This window comes from Delphinus delphis, chromosome 10 (genome assembly GCF_949987515.2).
Source record: "Delphinus delphis chromosome 10, mDelDel1.2, whole genome shotgun sequence".
NCBI classification, from domain to species: domain Eukaryota; kingdom Metazoa; phylum Chordata; class Mammalia; order Artiodactyla; family Delphinidae; genus Delphinus; species Delphinus delphis.
This window is the reverse complement of record NC_082692.2, coordinates 13,336,494-13,357,070: the sequence shown is the minus strand read 5'-3', so window position 1 is coordinate 13,357,070 and position 20,577 is coordinate 13,336,494. Positions and strand designations below refer to the sequence as shown.

At 40.0% G+C, this 20,577-nt stretch overlaps 1 pseudogene; it reads right to left on the bottom strand.

Annotated features, from left to right (window-relative positions):
- LOC132432963 (S-formylglutathione hydrolase pseudogene) overlaps nucleotides 1-18,391 on the bottom strand; it is a 43,163-nt pseudogene extending 24,772 nt beyond the window's left edge.
- Between the last annotated feature and the right edge of the window lie 2,186 nt (nucleotides 18,392-20,577).

Here is a 20,577-nt window from a genome sequence, read left to right as displayed (position 1 = left end):
GTTGAGAATCTGCCTGCTAATGCAGGGGACATGGGTTCGAGCCCTGGTCTGGGAGGATCCCACATGCCGCGGAGCAACTAGGCCCATGAGCCACAACTACTGAGCCTGCGCGTCTGGAGCCTGTTTTCCGCAGCAAGAGAGGCCGCGGTAGTGAGAGGCCCGCGCACCGCGATGAAGATTGGCCCCCGCTTGCCACAACTAGAGAAAGCCCTCACACAGAAACGAAGACCCAACACAGCAAAAATAAATAAATTAATTAATAAACTCCTACCCCCAACATCTTCAAAAAAAAAAAAAACCAACCTAATGATCTTTGGACTGTCACTTCCACTTCTTCAATGTCTGGTTGAAATGACTTCATACTTGTAGGGGAACTTATCACTTGGGAGGGTTTGGTCTGTCTGCCTTTCAAAATGCTTTGCAGAAATTGTGGGAATAAGCCTGGTAGAGTGCAATGGAAGTGGCTCTTGATGTATTTTGTCATCTATTTTTTCTCTTCTCAGTTTTTTTTTTTTTTTCACATGCTGATGCTGGCTACTAAAAGCATCTTTCATTCCTTATGCCTAGCAACCGATCTACTTCAGGAATAGACAATTGTGTTGCAGCAATGGAGAGGAATCAAAGCCTATCAAAGATTAAGATGGATTCTTAGCCAGAGCAGCCTGGATTTGAATTCCAGCTCTGGCTGCTTTTACAGCTGTGTGACCCGGGGCAAGTCACTTCATCGCTCTATTCTGTTTTCGCATCTGTAAAACAGGGATGATAGTATCAGTGCCTACCTCAATGGATTATTTTAGAGATTAAATGAGCTCACTTTTGTAAAGTGCTTGGAACACAGCTTGGCACTTGGTACATGTTATATATTTTGAATTAATTAAGTTAAAATAATTGCTCTCAACTGTGAAGGCTAGAAACAAGACAAATGTCCATCAACAGGAGGCTGCTTAAATCAGATATAGTACATCTGCAGAACTATACAATGTAAGTATTTAAAAAAATGTGGCGGGCTTCTCTGGTGGCGCAGTGGTTGGGAGTCTGCCTGCCGATGCAGGGGACACCGGTTCGTGCCCTGGTCCAGGAAGATCCCACATGCCGCGGAGCGGCTGGGCCCGTGAGCCATGGCCGCTGAGCCTGCGCGTCCGGAGCCTGTGCTCCGCAACGGGAGAGGCCACAACAGTGAGAGGCCCGCGTACCGCAAAAAAAAAAAAAAAAAAAAGAATGTGGCAAGTTCCCCTGTCTTACATGGGAAGAACTTCAAGAAAAAAGCGATATATATATATATATATATATATATACACACACACACTGTACCATAGCCCCAAGTAATGCCTTGGAAAAGAGGATGAGGGTTGAGGGTGTTCAGTGCTAGCTCTCAGTTCCCAAAGAGAACACTAATGTTGTATTTAATGCAAAAGACACCAGAAAGTAGTTCAGAATCTCTTATATGTGTCTTTATTCTTTTAGGTAACAAATTTAAGTTCATGTCCTTAATCTTTCACAATTATCCTTTTTCCCCCTACTAAAACCATAATGAATCAGACTTTTATTTAAAAAATAATAACTGAAACTGGATTAATGTTTTAGTAGAAAAAAAGGGTATATAATAATAATAAAAAAAGAAGCCTCCCAAATTCCCAAGTCTCTGTGCCACTCAGAAAAAATTATTGATTGTAGTTACCTCTGTGTTCTTCCACACCTCATTTTCTATGTGTGTGTGTGTATAAATGGTGGGAATTATATGTTCACTTTGGGAGTTAGTTTCCTACTCTGCAAAATAAGGATAATACTTGTATGTATGGGAATACAAATGTTTTGCTGTATAACCCCAGAGCCTAGAACTTCAAATGTTATTTGTATCAATCAGGTCATGCTTTTTTTTGTTGTTGTTGTTTATCAAATTGGAAACTTGTTTCTATTTTTAAATTTTATTTTATTATTTTTTTCTTTTTTCATCTTTATTGGACTATAATTGCTTTACAATGTTGTGTTAGTTTCTGCTGTACAACAAAATGAATCAGTTTTATGTATACATATATCCCCATATCCCCTCCCTCTTGAGCCTCCCTCCCACCCTCCCTATCCCACTGAGGGTAGCTGTACACAAAGACTCTTAAAAAGACAGGGCAAAAATCCCTTGGGAAAAAAAAAATCGGTCATGCAATTTTGAGTTGCCTTTTACTGGAAGCACGGTATCAACTAAGCATGGCACCAAGTCAAGTTAAGGCATGGTCCCAACTTACTCTGTGACTCTTGGAAGTCTATGTTCTACTCTCAGAGTCCCAGTTTAAAAACAACATATGAAAACTAGCTTGAATGTAGAGATGAGTGATCAAGATCATGAAGGACCTGGCACTATGTGTGTGAGGTTTGGTTAAAGAAAAGGAGAATTTAGCCTGGAGGAAAAAGGTACGTGAGGATAAAATGTTGCTAGGTTGTCATATGGGATAGAAATTAGATTTGATCTATAAGGCACCAACAGGTAAACTATCTTTAATGGGGAGAATTAAGAGAGAGCTTTTTGTCTCAGTCTATGAAAGAATTTTTATGGGTAAACACTGTCCAAAGATGGTATAAACAATAATGGTTTTCTTCATTGTAAAAAGAATGCATGTCCTTTTAAGAAAATCAGAGAGCACAAAATCTTGAAATATAAACACTGTTATTATTTGGAAATCTCACCATCTGTTTAAACTCAAGCACGTTAATGCATTGTTGGAAAAGTTTTGAGTTTAATAGTTCACTGAATTTGGCAAATGTGCATGCAGCACTTGGTCCGGAGCTCAGCAGTGAAGTTACAGACAGGATGGCACTTGGATTAAATAACATTTTGGGCCCCTTTCAAATCTGGGAGCCTATTATCTTATAAATGTCAGAAGCATTGATTCTATTGAGTGCATAGCTCAGGCTGGCCTTAGTTCTAGGCCTCCTGTGAATATGTGAGTGTTAGCTCAAACCTTGCACTGTAACAGCTCCATCCACAGCTGGAAATGGAAACAACTAGAATGGAAAGCTGATGCAGTTGCCAAGCAACTAAGATTTGGATAAATATGGCTCTCTTTTCTGGTGTACCAGATAAGTAGATAAACAAACATTCTTTTGAATATGACTCCATCTCATCCTATGAGTACACTTATAAAATTAAAGAACTAAGGCAGATAGTTAGGTCATTCAGGGCAAAAATTTCTATGCATAATCTAACAATTTAAAAACCCAAATGGCTTGACCCATGAGATTAATGTCCTCAATCCTACATTTTAATGTGTGAGTAGGACAAAGTCTCAGCAACACACTTCTCCTTGAGTAGGCAGTAGATGGGGTAGCACCAGAGACAGAAAAAGACGAGAAAGAGAACTGAAATGTGCAACTGTATTTCTTCTATAACTTGGAGTTGATTTGTGAGTTGGGATGTCTTTTCTTAGAATCTTGGACCACAGTCAGTAGCTGCTAGCAAGACAATGAGGTCAGTTTCTGGCAGCAATGAAATGGTTGTTTCCCCAACTAGACTCTGAGCTCTTTGAGGGCATTTAGTTTTGTATTTCACAATGTCCAGAAAGCATAGAGTACTAGATATTAATTTACTACAATTACAGATCAAAGATGTCCTTGATATATGTATATTCACTTATGTTTCCCAAATTTATGGGCACAAAATATACATACTATACTAAATATACCCAATCATGTACATACCAATCAAGATACCTGAAATGATGCAAATGAATTCTCTGAATATATTTATTGTTATTGTGACACTTTAAAGCTTAAGCTAAGGAAAGCATTCTTCCTGCAACAGTGGTGAAATATTGAAATTCATACATCAAATCTTTTTTCAACAATCCACTGCCATGCTTGTGTTTAGAAGATGGTGAAGTTTCAAAATATTAAGTGTTTATATTTCAATCGTTTTCTTTTTCTGATGTTTAGAAATGACCTGTATTCTTTTTACAAGAAAGAAAACCATCATTATTTTATAATAATAATTTTTTTAAAAACCTAAGAAGATTCCAACTAGTCCCAGTGTAGAGGATGACATTTGCCTAACTCATGGCTAAACTAGCTCCTCTTGGTACCCCTATGGCAGGGGGTGAGAAATGAGTATGGAGTGGAAATCCTGAACACTGGGGCTGAAGGCTCTTTATTCAATCGGCTGCTCTAGAGTTGGCTTGGATTGAAGGTCTGGCAGCCACACTTCATCATGGCTAAGGAGTCTGCAGTGGCTGCTTCTACAGCTCTCTTCCCATCGCCCCATTCCACACATCCTACTCAGCTGTCCCCAACCCCACCCCTAACCCACAGTCACTCTTGTAAATTTCTAGGGGCTTTGCATTGCCAACAGTTTTGGGAGTCACCAGATCCAAGAGGCATAAAAGGAAGGGTATTGAGGAAAGTTTTCTTGTAGCCTCAAAGGGCAAATTGTGTGAAGGAGGAAAAACGGGGCTGGATAAATATAAGAGGAAAAGCAGATTCTCTGAAGGCCACCTGGTGTATAGTAAGTTCTCCCCTTAATGCACACATTAGAGGTTCTGTGTTATTATTGTCACAAGTCTAGGGGTTAAGCATTGTCATCATCCTTATTTATAAAGACATTGAGATGCAAAAAGGTAAGAGGTTGAGCCAAGATTTGTTTTCTCATTCTGCTGGACACAAAGCCATTAAACGACCTTTTGAGAAAGATTTTTTTAGAGCAGACAGAATCAGTAAGAGAATAGGCTTCATTTAATTTAAATCACTACCACCACTGCTGTTCCCTCTCTTATATGGGCAGAGATGACTCTACTTAAATCAGGGCGTTCCGATTTTTCTCATTACTCTAGAAGATGTTAAAGATTATGAGCTTTTTAAGGGCAAGATCATATCTCAATCCCTTTTGCATCGATAGCCCCTAGTACAGTGGCTGACACCCAGCATGCAGGTGTGGAATGAAGCTGATGGGGAGAAGACCACTGGCATATTATCTCCATAAAAAGCTGTGAAGGAGTTTCAAGCTTATGAAGATCTGGGATTTTGTTTTACCTCTGCCACTAGTTTACAGTCCTGGGAAAGTGACTTACCTAATCTGTGCTTTGATTCTCTATGAATAACATTAAGTAGGTTGACCCATGTGTTCTTGCCTTTTGCCCCTAAGCTTCTGTGTCTACAGGAAGGCTTATGTTTCCATAGAGAATGGAAACATTCTGCTGGAATACTTAGTTCATATCATCAGTAGCACCTGCCAGCTCTTACATAGCTCAAATTCAAGGCGCGTAGTTTACCACTTTAGAGGAACCTTGTGCTCACAACAAGAAATTAAGAAAAGAAAACAGTCAACAAGCCCAGGCATTGTTGACAAATAATCATGGCAACTCTGGAATCAACTTTTACATAATAGCAGCTGTTTACTATAATTTGGTGGAAGCCAGTCTGGAGACCTTCTAAGTATATAATGTGACTCCGTTCTGTATAGTAAGTAGCTTTCCTTTAGGAAGATTCTCTGTCATGTTGAAAGGACTCTACTTACTTATGGAGATGTGAAAATGTTAACTTCCAGAATCTAAAGAATATAGTCTCCTCTCAGGAAGATGTTGTGCAAAGGCAAAATGAGAAGCACAATACCAATATGTTTGTGTGCACATGGAGGAGAGTTTTTAAAAATTCAATTAATTCTTAATTCAAGACGTTGTCTTAGTAACTACTATTTCAAGATGCTCAGTGCCTGCAACGTAATTCATAGCTTCACCAAGGCAGGAGAAAAATAGAAAAAGACAGAACCTTAAAATACCCTTGCCAATTAAATCCTGAATTATTTTTGACTCTGAGAATAGTCAGTCATTTTATTTAAGCTGTTAAGGATGACAAAGAACGCATTGATTCTTCATGTTTCCACTTACATTTTCATTGCTTCACAATCTTCAGTGTGTTTTGGGGGTTTCATCTAATCTCCTCTACCTCCAAATCCAAGATGTTAAAAATAAAGACCAGCTTAATATTTGAACTTTACCTTGAAGGCTAATGACAAAATAATGGAGGTCATGACGCAAGTCACAAAATCCCCATCATCCCAGGGCAATCTCAAGAAATGCAGAAGGTGTGGAGGGTGGAGCCACAGACCACACACCAAAGCCAGCCAGTCCTTTCTTGTTTACTCTTTATAATGAGAAGTTCATTGTTTTAGGGCACAGAGATCAAGACGACTGCATAGATTCATAGCAAACCTCCAAGGTTCATTTAAAATTTCAATAACTGCCCATTAGTAAGCCTCTCATATGGTAGGTTCCTGTGGAAGGGCTTGTTCTTTGGCTACTGAAAAGCTATTCCCCACTCCCTTTCTCCTGACATCCCTTCTACAGATGCTTAAAAGCCAAACAGTTGCTTTTGTAGCTTTTTGTCTAACAGGGGATGGTGATATGATATCATTGAGATAATCAGAATTCTGCTGGGTGTTTCTAGGTGAGCTTGCTGTCCCCATAACAAGGGATAAATGTCCAGCAGGACCTTTCTCCTTTCCCCCTCATTCCTGTCTTGAATGCAGGCATGATGTCACGATCTTTAACACTTATGTGTCCACCAGGAGGCCACAAACATAAAGAAAAGGCCAAGAAACTTTCAGGGATGCACTCCACTGGATTAAGGCCAGCAACTTCCTCCATCTAGACTTTTAATATACATTTAAAATATATATTTAAAAACCGTTTATTTGTTTAAGATGCTGTAGATTGGGTTTTACATTGCTTGCAGTCAAAGCATCCGTAGCTGATCGAGTGTTTCACATACATCATTTATAATTCCCACAACACTCTAGAAGGTAGCCATTATTATCGCTATTTTATAAATGAGGAAATGGAGGCGTGGAGTCTAAATTACTTGTCTGAGGCTATGCAACGGTCTCATCACTTTACTAGCATTTCCAATTTTTAAAATAGGTGTCATTTACTGGCTAAATATGAATGCTTCCTGCACTTACAGCATTCTCCCACTGTGTGTGTGTGTTTGTGTGTATGTGTGTGTGTGTGTGTGTTGTATTCTTCCCACTAGGAAAGTTTGGCTCTAGTCTGATTCTACTACAACCTGCTTTCCAGGCTGCTCCTCATTCAGTTTCCTGTCCTGTAAAATGATGGGTTGGATTACAGTTCAAAAATCTCTTCCAGCTCTAAAGTTCTATGAGGCCATCATGTCCTCATAAGATTGTGAGCTTCACAACACTACGGATTCTGTCTTTTGTTTGTTTGTTTTCAAGCCCACATTGCTTTGCCTGTGGCAGATATGCAGTGATTATATTACGTATGGTTTAATTAAATTCCAATCTAAGGATGTATAAAAGAAGCCTCAAGTACCTGGGGGAAATATTAATTCAAGCTCATAAAACAGACATTGGAAATGATATTCCTTAGAAGAAATATACCATACAAGTGCAAGATTCATTAATCTACCCAAGGAATGTTTGTTACATATCTCTTATTTGTCTGGTCTCTTTTTAAAAAATTGATTAATTAATTATTTATTTTGGGCTGTGTTGGGTCTTCGTTGCCGTGCACGGGCTTTCTCTAGTTGAGGAGAGCAGGGGCTACTTTTCCTTGCGGTGCGTGGGCTTCTCATTGCGGTGGCTTCTCTTGTTGCAGAGCATGGGCTCTAGGCACACCAGCTTCAGTAGCTGTGGCATGCAGGCTCAGTAGTTGTGGCACACGGGCTTAGTTGCTCTGTGGCACGTGGGATCTTCCTGGACCAGGGCTCGAACCCATGTCCCCTGCATTAGCAGGCAGATTATTAACCACTGCACCATCAGGGAAATCCTGTGTCTGGTCTCTTATGAACATGGGGCTGGTTGTGATTTTATGAGAAGTTGGCATTACAGTTGGGGATGTACACGAGGAGTTACAGTACAGCACAGCAAGTGTGATGATTCAAGGACATATGGGAGAAGATTTCAGACCCAGGCAATCCAGCCTGGTGAAATGCGGAAAAGCTCCATGGTGGGACCGATTGGGTGAGCTAAGTTTTGGAGGATGATGATAGGTATCAACAGCAAACAAGAGGAGATGGGGTGGGAATGACTCTGGCTGAGGAAACATGTCCAAATCCGTTCAGACACATAAGAACATGTCTTGAGAACTGCACACTTGGTCTGTACGGCTGGAGTATAGGACATGGATGGAGTTGGGGAAGAGGCTAAAGAACTAAGATGGGGCTTGGTAATACAGGGCAGTATAACCATGCCGAGGGGGATGGCAGGCAATGTGGTGCCAGGGATGTGACCAGATTTGAAACGTTAGAAAGATGGTCGTGTAATGTGAATTTGTAATATGGTCAATGTCACGCACAGTAGCCTCTTTTTTATTCCATATCCATAATATGATTGATATTCATATAGTCTATGAATAAGAGTGATAGAAGGGTGGCGAGAAGACCCAAAAGTAGAATGTTTCAAGGTTCCACGGGTAAGATGATGAGCATTTAAACTAAGGCAAGGAAATGGGGATGGCAAAGAATAGATAGTCATTAGTTATGTCAAGGAGGTAGAAAGATAATACTTTTGATGAATTAAATGACAGTGGGGCTGGGGGCATGGTGACCAAGAGTGTAGCACTCAGGAACCAAGCGCAGGGAGGAAGTTTTGTGAAGCCAGATGAGGATACTTGCTTTGGACGCATCTAGAATGCCATGCAGTGTCTAAGGACAAGATGTCCAGTAGAACACTGGACAAATATGGGTCCGGTGCTTAGACTATAGGGAATCATGAGCACGTGGCACAGTGATTCTCAACCCTTTGAAAACCAACATCTTCTTTATATAACATAGAATAATAACCCTGCAATTCATAGATAATATGCACATATAGTAAATTTTTTAAGAATCCAAGTAAAGCAGAAATAAAAGGAAATTAGTTTATATTTTAAATGGAAATTTAATATTTATATACTTAGGCATGGCTACGTTTACAGTAAATAGTTAAAGGTTAGACCCTGCAGACCGGTTCATTTGTTCATTTAACTATTCTTCACTAAGTGCTTCTAGGTTATCAGTACAATTTCAGGCACTGGGAGAACAGCAGTGAAACAAAAGAGATAGAGTCTCTGCTCTCATGGAATTTACATTCTCTAACGGGGCAAGACAGACAACAAACAAATAAGGAAATAATAATGTGATTTCTTATGGTGATAAGAGCTATGAGAAAATAACATAAGATTGTTGGGATAAAGAGTTATTTGTAATGAGGGAGGCTACTTCAGATGGTAAAGTCAGGAAAAGTCTCTCTGAGATATTAAAGATATGAAAGAGGTGGCCAGGTGGAGGAATCAGCAATATCTTAAGTTGGAGAAAAGCTGTCTGTGTCTGAGGACCAGAAAGAAGGCCAATGTAGCAGGAGTGTAGTGTTTTAAGATGCAATCACAGGAGTAAGCACAGGTCATGTAACCTAGGGCCTTGAAGGTCAACCTAGGAAGTTGAAGTTTTGTTCTAAGTGCCATACAAAACCATTGGAAAATTTTAATCAGAGACGTAACGTGATCCACTTTACATTTTTAAAAGTACATTCTGGAGACTTCCAATTATGACAGCATGGCAGACTAGATGTCCTAAATGAAATCTAATCTGATTAAAATGTGAAATGAATCCCTCCTATTAAAAACAACTAAAAGTTCTGGATAATTTTATACGTTTAACACTTTCAAGATCTTGCAAATAAGTAAGGAATTTGCAGATGCCAAAATGAAATGATACCAGGAATCCTACTTGGTACATGCCCGAAACTGGCTTTTATCCTAAGGGTGTTTGCAACTTTGGTGAACTTTAATCTCTGTTTTGATCGATGCTCAGGGCACAGAGAAGGAGATGAAGTCTAGGGTCCACCCGAGCTGGGAGTGTTATAGGGAACTCCTATATAAAGCTGAGATCCCCAACGGCTGGATCTTAAAGAGTGAACAAGAAATAAAGCCACAGTGCAGAAGGAGAAAGCAGGCACTCCCATACATTGTTACTGGGAGTATAAAGCAGTATAACAATTTTGGAAGATGGTCTGGCTGTTTCTTATAAAACCTAGTTTAATCCTACCCTATAACCCAGCAATTCTACTCCTGAGGTTTTTACCCAACAGAAATGAAAATATACGTCCCAAAATTGACTTGTATGTAAATGTTCATAGAAGCTTTATTTATAATAGCCCCAAACTCGAAACAGCCCAAGTGTTCATTAACCCAAGAATGGATAAACAAATTGTGGTGTATGTATACAATAGAATACTAACTAGCAATAAAAAGGAACAGACTAATGAAACATTTAACAACATGAATAAATCTCAAGAACATTATGCTAAGTGAAAGAAGATTCACTCAAAAGAACACAGTTGATTCTATTTATATGAAATGCTAGAACAAGCTAAAGTTACCTAAGGAGGAAAAAATCTGAACAATTGATATCGCTAGAGTTGGAGATAGGGAACATGGACTGACTTTAAACAGGCATGAGAAAATGTTCCAGCATTATGTTAATGTTCTATATCTTATAGGATTAAAGCTCATAAAACAGAAAAATTAAAATCTGTGCATTTCATTTAAATTTTATGGATGTATATACACACACACACACATATATATACATGTATAAATATATATTTCTGTTTGATAATAAAAACAACAACAGATCACTCTTGCTATTTTGTGGTGAATGTGAATGGACCAAAAGGGTCAAGAGAAACCAGCTAGGAGGCTATTGCAGTGAATCAAGTGAAGCATGATAAGAACTTAGCCTAGAGTAACAGTAATGGAGGTCAGGGAAAGTGGTTGAATTCATGATTTATTTTGGAGCTGGAGCCAATGTGAAATTGGATACAACAGTTGAAGAAAAGATAGGAAATAAGAATGACTGCTAATATTTTAGTCTGTATTATTAGGTGCACAGAGGTGTCATTAATTGAGAAGAGGAAGATTAGGAAAGGAAAAATTTGATGGGGGAACACAAAAATTCTCTTTTCTGACCATTTCAGTTTTGATAGCTATTTGATATTAAAAGTGAAGATACCAAGTAGATAGATAGTATAATAATCTGGAGGAGAGGTCAGGGCTTCAGATATAAATTAGAGAGTCTGAGCATATAGGTGATATATTTCATCACTTGTAATATTAAAATATATGAAATGGGCTTCCCTGGTGGCGCAGTGGTTGAGAATCCGCCTGCCGATGCAGGGGACACCGGTTTGTGCCCCGGTCCGGGAGGATCCCGCGTGCCGCAGAGCGGCTGGACCCGTGAGCAATGGCCGCTGAGCCTGCGCGTCCGGAGCCTGTGCTCCGCAACGGGAGAGGCCACAACAGTGAGAGGCCCGCGTACCGAAAAAAAAAAAAAAAAAAAATATATATATATATATATGAAATGTTTAAATGCATATAACAGCTAGCTAGTTATATAAATAGCGGTATTCATAGTAGAATATCATGTAGCCTAACAAGGGTGTAGGTTCACATAGGCTGATGCTAAAGATGTTCAGGATATATTGTTAAATTTATTTATTTGTTTATTTGTTTGTTTGTTATTGAAGTATAGTTGATTTACAATATTGTGTTAATTGCTGTTGTACATATTCTTAAATTTTAAAAGCAAATGGCATATGTATCATATAATTTGTATTATAAAATCCCATATAAATGTTTGTGCATGAATAGAAAATTTCTGGAAGATACATAAGCAGGTGTCAACAGTGGTAACTTGTCCGGAGATGAAGTAGAGGCATGATATGGGGATGGTGGATTTTGCTTATCCCTTTTTATTATGTCAAATTTTACCTCAAATATGTATTTTATAAATAAATATCAAGTAAATACCTAGGTGGTGATTGTGGTGGTATTGTTTTTTCCAAAGGGGCTTCTGGTTATGATAGAAAGAGAACCAAATTAGGAAAATGAAAACCTAGTTTCTTCATTGACTCTTGTGACGTCATGGGACCAGTCATCTCTTCTACATAGGCTTTAATTTTCTCATCAGTAAAGCATCATCGTTAAGCAAACAGCTCTCTGCATTCAAAGTCCCATCTAAGCTAATTTCGCCTTATGCTACATTCAATTCAGGCTTAATTATTTACACCACACACCAACACATGGACTCAAACACTCTGCTTTACATCAATCTGATCCAATCTATCCAAATCTATTCAATTCATCCAGTCTTAATCAATCCATCCAGTACTACTGATATTTAATTCAACAGGGCATCTACTCTGTCCCAGGCACTGTGTAAGTGACAAGACAATAACAGACAGTCCTAATCTTGACAAAGAGTCCCTGGTCTAGTCAAGGGACTAGAGCCATGTAAACAGTTATAACACCCTCTGTAATAATAGAAGCATAGAGAAATTCTGGAGGTGAAATAGAGGAAGCAGTGATGAACTCTATCTGGGAAGACTTGGGGAGGTTCCTTTGGTAGATTGTATTACAGTTTACCAACATCTGTTTGCCCTTCCTGAGAGAAGATCCTACTTTCCCAAGCCACTGAAGTCATGCTTGGCCAAGAGACTTGCTCTGCCAACGGAGTATGAGAAGTGATATGTATCTCATTCATTCAAAAGTTTAAGAAGAGTTTGTGCTTTGCTGTAATCTTTTCCCTCTGTCACCAGCCACAATCCAGATAGTCTCTGCCAGGGTATCGTGGGTCCTGGAGTGAAGATGACATGAAACAGCATGGCAGCCAAACACAGTGGACATGTGGCTTGACTGAGATTCAAACTCTGTTATCATAAGCCACTGAGATTTGGGGATCTGTTCACAATGCGCACCTTTCAGGGCTGCTCAATGATGTTGGGCTGAGTCTTCCATACAAAGAAATTCAAGGCAATAATTTACTAAAATATCAGGGGTCAAAAGCACCAAAACCGTATCATTCATGAGCAAAGCAACCCAAGATAGGTCCTAGGAAGGAGAGCACATTACCTTGATGTAGTTCACCTGTGTTCAGAGATGAACGACATTTCTCTCTCAGTGAGTGACGATGAAACAATTTCTGTCATGTTATCCTTTTAATTTAGTTGCCACAATTGCAAAACTACACTTATGCATAAATTAGACATATTATAAGCAAACACTGTCCCTGACTTCAAGGTGGCTCTATCCTAAAAGGGGTAAGTCAAACACTCAACTTTATACAGAGACCCGATAAGCTATAAGTAAAGGCAGTTTTTTTTCCTATTGTTCAGCCTTTTGCAGTGAGAGCGGAAGAATCTGTTCCTTGGCCCAGACAGCTCTTTTGAATTTTCTAAAAAGACAGCCCTAGTGTCTAATAGGAGGTAGATGATGTGGAAGTGGAATGGTATTTTGGGAGCAAAGACCTTAGCTAAGATACCAGGTTTTGGGGCTCTTGGAACACTTGGCAGCAGCATCACTTGAATGACAACCAAAACATTTCATTAGGAATCTCATGACTTTTTCTTTTTTTCTTACCTCTCCTGTTCGTTCATGAAGCTGAATATTTTTTTCCAGATAGAAAATGAGATATTTCTGAATATTGGCATATTTTTGAAAAGATACAGTGCTTTAAATTCATGGACATTAACCTTAGTAGGCCTTGAGAGCTGCTTCTTAGTCCTACTCTGTTTCTCACCATAATCCCACTCTCCTAGACTTTTATCTTAGACCTTCACCTCCCTCCTCAAAACACAAAGTTTTGGTGCTTGTGCTGCTTAAATTCTGGGGGCATGGAAGACCAAAAATAAACAAGCAAGCAAATGTACTTATAGGTGATAAAGGTAATATCAAAGAATAAAGAAGGAAAAGGGTTAGAGTAGGATAGATACAGGTAGAAAGTGGGATGGTAGTTTTGTTTTTTTTTTTTTTTGGCCTCACCATGTGGCACACAGGATCTTAGTTCCCCCACCCGAGATGGAACCTCCACTCCCTGCAGTGCAAGTGCAGAGTCTTAACCACTGTACCGCCATGGAGGTACCGGGTGGTGTCTTTGATTGGCAAGTCTGGGAAACTTCTCTGATAAGATGACATTTAAACAGAGAACAAGAGTAAGGGAAGTAAGCCATGTGGGCATTTGTAGGAAGATCATTCTGGGCACAGGGAACCACATGTGCAAAGGCCCTGGGGCAGGAGTGTGCTTGGTGTGTTCAAGGAAGACAGTGCAGCTAGAGTGGAGAATGTGAGGGGGAGAGTGGCAGGAGAGGAGGTCAGGGAGGTGGCAGGGAGTAACCAGAACACACAGAACCTTTCAGACCATTCTTACCTTTGCTGTCCTCATTCTTAGCAAATGACGTTACCTTTTTTTTTTTTTTTTAATTTTTTTGGCTGCATTGGGTCTTAGTTGTGACACGCAGAATCTTTGGTTGCGGCACACATGGGCTCTTCATTGTGGCGTGCGAGATTCTCTCAAGTTATGGTGTACAGGTTTTTCTCTTTCTCGTTGAGGTGCACCGGCCCAGTAGTTGTGGCGCATGGGCGGTCTTAGCTGCCTCGCAGCATGTGGGATCTTGGTTCCCCAACGAGGGATCAAACCTGTGTCCCCTGCATTGGAAGGCAGATTCTTTACCACTGGACCACCAGGGAAGTCCTGACGTTACTTCTTATTGCATTGAAAAAATCAAACCAATCAAAAGAGAACTTTTACCTCATCACCCCACCTACTTCCCTATCTGCATCTGTACCCTTACAATTTGCCTTCTCTCCTCTGACTGTGGAGGACTACTCACATTCCAGCCTCATCATTTGAACACTAGATCACCCCCTCTGCCTGTCAGTGACATTGCTCCTGCAGTGGTCCACTCTCCTGCGACATTAATATTTTCTCTCTACTGGATAAATTGTTTCATTGCTATAATCTTCTACCTTAAAACATCCTCCTTTGATCCCTGCTCATTTTGTTTCTCTTAACAGGAAAATGTTCTCCATCTTTCTTGTGTGTACTTACCATCATGATTCCTTTTATCTCCTTCACTCCTGAGCCCAGTACCAACCAACTTTTGCTCCCAACCCTTCTCAACATCTTTCTTAACAAGCTCATCAGTAACTTCCATGTTGCCAAATCCATTGTTCATCCATTGCTCATTTCCAAATTCTCATCTTTCTTAGCCGATCCACAGCACTTAACACAGTCGATTACTTCCTCCTTAAAGCATTTTCTCCACGCGATCTCTTAATTTTCTTTAGCAGCTGCTCCTCTACTCTCCTTTCCTAGAACTTCCTTTTCTTCCTCACCTCTAGGTGTTGGGACAGGACCACGGGTCTCAGCCCTCAGCTGGCTCCTGGTCACCATCAAAACGCATGCCATCCAGGTCCATGATTTAAATACATTTTTATCTTTATGACTTATGCATAATTGCTAGAATAGCTAGATTTTTCTGCAAAATACCCTCAAATCTCAGTGCTGTAGGAAAATAAAGATTGGCTTCTCTTTTACTCTAAGTGTCCATCATGAGTCAGCAGGGATATCTGTTAATTGTGGTCACTCAGATATCCAGGCTGACACATATGTCCACAATCACGTAGGCAGGAAAAGCAGACATGGTGAGCTCTCAAAGCCTCTGCCTGAAGTGACAGAATCATTTCTGTTCTCATTTCATTGGCTGGATCAAGTCACATGGCTATGCCTAACTTTAAGGGGGCAGGGAATACAGTCACATCGTGGACCTAGAAGAAGCAAACCACAAATATTGGTCAATAGCTCTAATGATGACAACAATTCTCACAGTTTTACCTCAGACCCTGGCATCTCTGCTAAACTCTAGATTAGTGTATCCACCTGCCTGCTTGACATCTTGGCTACTTAATAGACAACTCAAACTTAGTACATCCAAATCAAAATTCTTGGTTTGTCTCTAGCCTTCATCTCATATTACCGAATTTGTCCTTGCTTTGATTCTGCCTTCTTGGTAAGTAGTCGTTCCATCCTACCTGCTACTCAGGCCAAAACCTTGGAGTCATCTTTGACTACTTTCTGTTTCCCAAACCTCACACTGTTTCTATCTGCAAATACTATTGACTCTTAACTGAAATATATACAGCATTTGACCTCTTCTCACCTTATTATGACCATCTAGTGCAAACTGCTATCATCTCCTGTGTGGACAACTGTGATAGTCTGCTAATTGGTCTCCCTGGTTCCCTGTTTGCCCCCGACAGTCTATCCTTCATACAGAAGGTAGAGGAATCCTCCCGAAACTTTGCTATATTTGACCTTCCCCGAGCTCAGAACCTGTCAGTGGCTCCCTATCTCACCCGCAGTAAAATCCAAAGTCATGGTCTATAAAGTTGTACAATGTTGTGGCTGCTCCCTGCCACCTTGCTGACCTCCTCTCCTGCCACTCTCCCCCTTACTTTCTCCACTCTAGCTGCTCTTTCTTCCTTGCCCAACACACCAAGCGCACTCCTACAGCAGTGCCTTTGCACATGCAGTTCCCTGTACCTTGAATGATCTTCCTACAAATGCCCACATGGCTTACTCCCTTACATCCTCTTGTTCCTGGTTTAAATGTTATCAGAGAAACTGATAAGATGTCACTATCCCCCTTCCCACCTCTACTGCTCTCAATCCCTTTTCCTTTTTTCTCCCTTGTCATTACTTTTTCACCTACTGGAATAGCGTATTTACTTGTTTGTTTATTTTTGGTCTCCCTTCCTCCCAGAATGTAAGTTCCATGAGTACCAAAGCTGTATGTTTTTCTACTTTCATGTCCCCAGTGCCTAAAACAATGCCTAGCACATATTAAACAATAAATATTTGTCAAATGAATAATTGAGAAAAGCGATTAAAATGTCTAACCTTTATTGAATGCTTACTCCTTGCCTTTCTCAATGCTTTACATTATTGTACTTCATGAGGCATCATCCCCCTGTTACAGAGGAGGAAATAGAGACTTACAGAGGGTATGTAACTTGCCTAAGGTCACTCAGCCGGCACATGGTGGAGCCCAGTCTCAGTCCCAGCTCAGTCTGCCTCCAAATCCGAGCTCCTGATGACCTTGTCCTGCCATGATTTTGGCAAACTCCCTAGTGAGCAATCTATTAATGCACTCTTAAATTAGAACCTAAAAGTAAGGAAGGATTAATAATTAAATGTTACCATAAAGAAGAACTAGACATATCTAGAAGATTATGAACTCTAAATGGAATGAAAAATCGATTTGGAAATTCTGTTGATTTTCAGTCTTCCATATTGGGTCTAAAACCAGGCGGATAACATTTTTATACTTAAACAGTGACCTGATATAAAGCCTAAGGCCCCAAAATAACTCGGTGCCCTTGACCAGTGTTGAAGGGACAAACAAACAAGCAAACCTCTGGTCAAGTTTCTCTCCTCCCTCCCTCCCTCCCTCCCTCCCTCCCTCCCTTCCTTCGTTCCTTCCTTTCTCTTTCTTTCTCTCTTTCCTTCTTTTTCTCTTTCTATTGCAGTATAATTGACACATGGGTCAAATGTGTTTCTGACCAGCTTTTGACCCTAACAAATGAGGCTGGCAGAAATGACTGTTGTATGCTGAATGCATCTTCTAAAATTGCTTCTGATCTAAGCTATCTGTTGGTGTCACTGGAAAGTTCAGAGAGCGCTGCGTCACTCTGAGCATATTCGGTTTCCCTGGAAGGAGGGCATCACTGGCTCTGTCTTTTACAAACAGCAACATTTCTTATTAATAGGGTTCTTTCTGTACAGGGCCATGGATTATTGATGGATCTCACTGTTAGGCGAGGCCCCCGTTGCCCCACACAAATATGACACAGCTTTTCAGCCTCATTTCAGCAGCCCAGACGTCCCCTCCAGCAGCCCACGTGTGTACCTGCCCCAGGCAATGTGAGGGTGGCTCTTGTTCAAGCTACATATCAGAGGAAGAGCAGCTTTCTCCTGGCTGAGTGAATAGAGAGAGGAGAGGGGAGAGATGCTGGTGTTGTCACCTCCCTGGACAGACACTACTCCTGGGTGCCTCTCAAGTTGACCAGAAAGCTCTCACTGGACCCTGAACCTTTTTTTTTTTTTCAATTTTAATATACTTAACCTGCTATTTTATTTTATTTTATTTTTTAAATTGAAGTAAAGGGACCCATAATCTTAACTGTAACCTATCGGCACCAAATACCTTCTCTTCAAGCTCTTTCTCATGTCTCTCTTCTCTTAGTGTAGGCATTTTAATACATGTCAAAATGCACTGAAACACGCAAAGGGCTAGAAGCTCTATTGTAAGATAAGGTAGTCACCAAAGGAATGCTTTTAAAATTATTTTTCCTATCTCCTTTTCATACATGCTTTAAGAGCTGCCCTGGTAGGAGGGACCTGAACTAAAATCATAGTGTCACCGTAACTGGAAGAAAGGAACTCCTGAAGTTACCTAGGCAAACTCTTTACAGATGAGGAAACAGAAGACAAAGAAGTAAGGGACTTACCCAAGCACATAATGGTGATAACTGGTGGGACATGGATTAAACTTGTAGCCCTTGACCTCCCCCTCCATCGTCCTGCTAAGTGTATATAGGCTGCTGGCTTCTTCTGGATGTAGGTTCCTGCCATCTAGTGTCATGGCTCACTCTGTGCTCTCTAGATCTGGCCATTTTTCCTCCAGTGCATATCCCAACTCCAGGAATTTGGACTCACATCCTAACATCTGGCTGGTTGGTTATCAGATTTAGAAAAAGTGTAGTCTCCTAAAAAATTGGGTGCTAAATTATATCTAATAACTATTTAACATACCCTACTGACATCTGAATTTCTATTTTGCTATTAAAACTAGTAACCTCTTATACAGCTATACCCCAGGGCTCTACCACTCATAACACAGCACACCAATTCCTACATTTCAAACATGAGCAACTACAGCCACAGAAAGAAGAGAACTTATTACGTACAAATTAGGTATTAGGATGAAAAAGGCATTAAAGGGAAATGAATTTACATTGAAAAAAACTTTATTAATATGGCAGTTTTAAAGATAGCACCAAATACTTTTTATTCCTCCCATCAAGAGGTGGGGTCTAAGTCCCCTGCCACTGAGTCTAGGTTGGCCTTAGTGACTCACTTAGAATCCACAGAATGTAGCACAAGCAATGCTATGTAACTTGTTGGGCTGGGACAAGAAAGGTCATACAGCTTTCACCTTGTTCACTGGAGTTCTGAGCTGTTGTGTAGAGAATCAGACAGCCCTGAGACTGCCATGCTGGAGCTACCATCTTGGAAGTGATCCTCCAGGGCCCAGCTGTTTGGGTCACTGTGCATTCCAGACACCTTGGCCATTCTAATCATGTCTGCTGATGGAGTGCAGACAGTGTATAGCAGAGAAGGGCTGTCCCCTCTGTGCCCTTTCTGAATTTCTGACCACAGGACAGCAAACATGAACAAATAGCTGTTTTTGATTTTGCATCCCTAGGTTTTGGGTTGGTCTGTTATACTGCAATAGACATTGGAACAGTTAAACAGTTCAATGTTTCTCTTTGTTCAGAGTCACAATTCTTCACCCTATGGTGACATTATTTTTACTTTCCCACCCTTAGAGAATACTTTGCATCATTCTTTGATGCACTTGCATGTTCCATAGTCTTTTTACAGCTTTTATGCTTGGATTCATGTCTGCGTTAACTGACATCTCCTCTGTGTCTGAAGAATCTATACACACCTACTAGCTATATCTAACTTAACATAACTGAAATCACGAAAATGATTACAATTTTATGGTAACCACTGCAAATAATTCCTCTGGAATAAATATAAGAAAGATATCTGATCTATAAAACAGTAAGCATTTTAATTTTAAGAAACCAGTTCCTACCATTTTAGTTACTCCTTCTTTATTCTATCAAAGATTTTAAAAAGTCATTTATTCAAAGATCACATAAAAATTAATAATGTCAAGGGAATGTTAGCTGCCATATATTGGCTGTTACACGAAGAAAAATTCCAGAAAGATGTAGTATATTTAACATGCCTTATACATAGAAAATGCCCAGTGATGTCCAATAAAGATTAAACTTTTAGTGTTGATATCACTGTAACAGAAAAGGAAAATGGACAAAAAAAGAATAAGAATGACTCTGGAAATGAAAAATAATTACAACTTTAGTTTTTAAATTGTAATTTGTAGAATCCACTGGCTATATCACTTGTCTGCCCCAGGGCTATGAAGTGCTGAGCTGATGATGTTTGGAACTGCAGGATCTCAAATATGACACCAATTCAGCGTTTAGAGTTATAGAGCTTCTACCCTTCTAGCACAAACTATTTCTATCAGGATCCAAACTTTTATCTAATTAGCAATAGCTGGAAAGAGTTTGCCCTTTGCAACTGGGAGATGTGCGTGTGTGTGTGTGTGTGTGTGTGTGTGTGTGTGTGTGTGTGTGTGTGTTCAACTATTCTTTCTGGCAGATTATAATCAATGTAGGTTTTTATAAAATACATTCAGAGACAGCAACTGATCTGATTGAGAAGACAGTCAAAATGAGTAAATCCAGTTCGAATGGACCTTGCTTGTTGATTTTCCCCTCATCTCAAGAACCTGTACTTAATTAGGTATACAAAAAGTTCCCATTTACTTCAAAGCATAGTGGGTATGTATTTCTGTACAAGCAAGAGATTTACCTTCGATATTGGTTGATATCATTCTTTGGAATAATACTCTTAACAGCATACTAGCAACACAACGATAGCTTA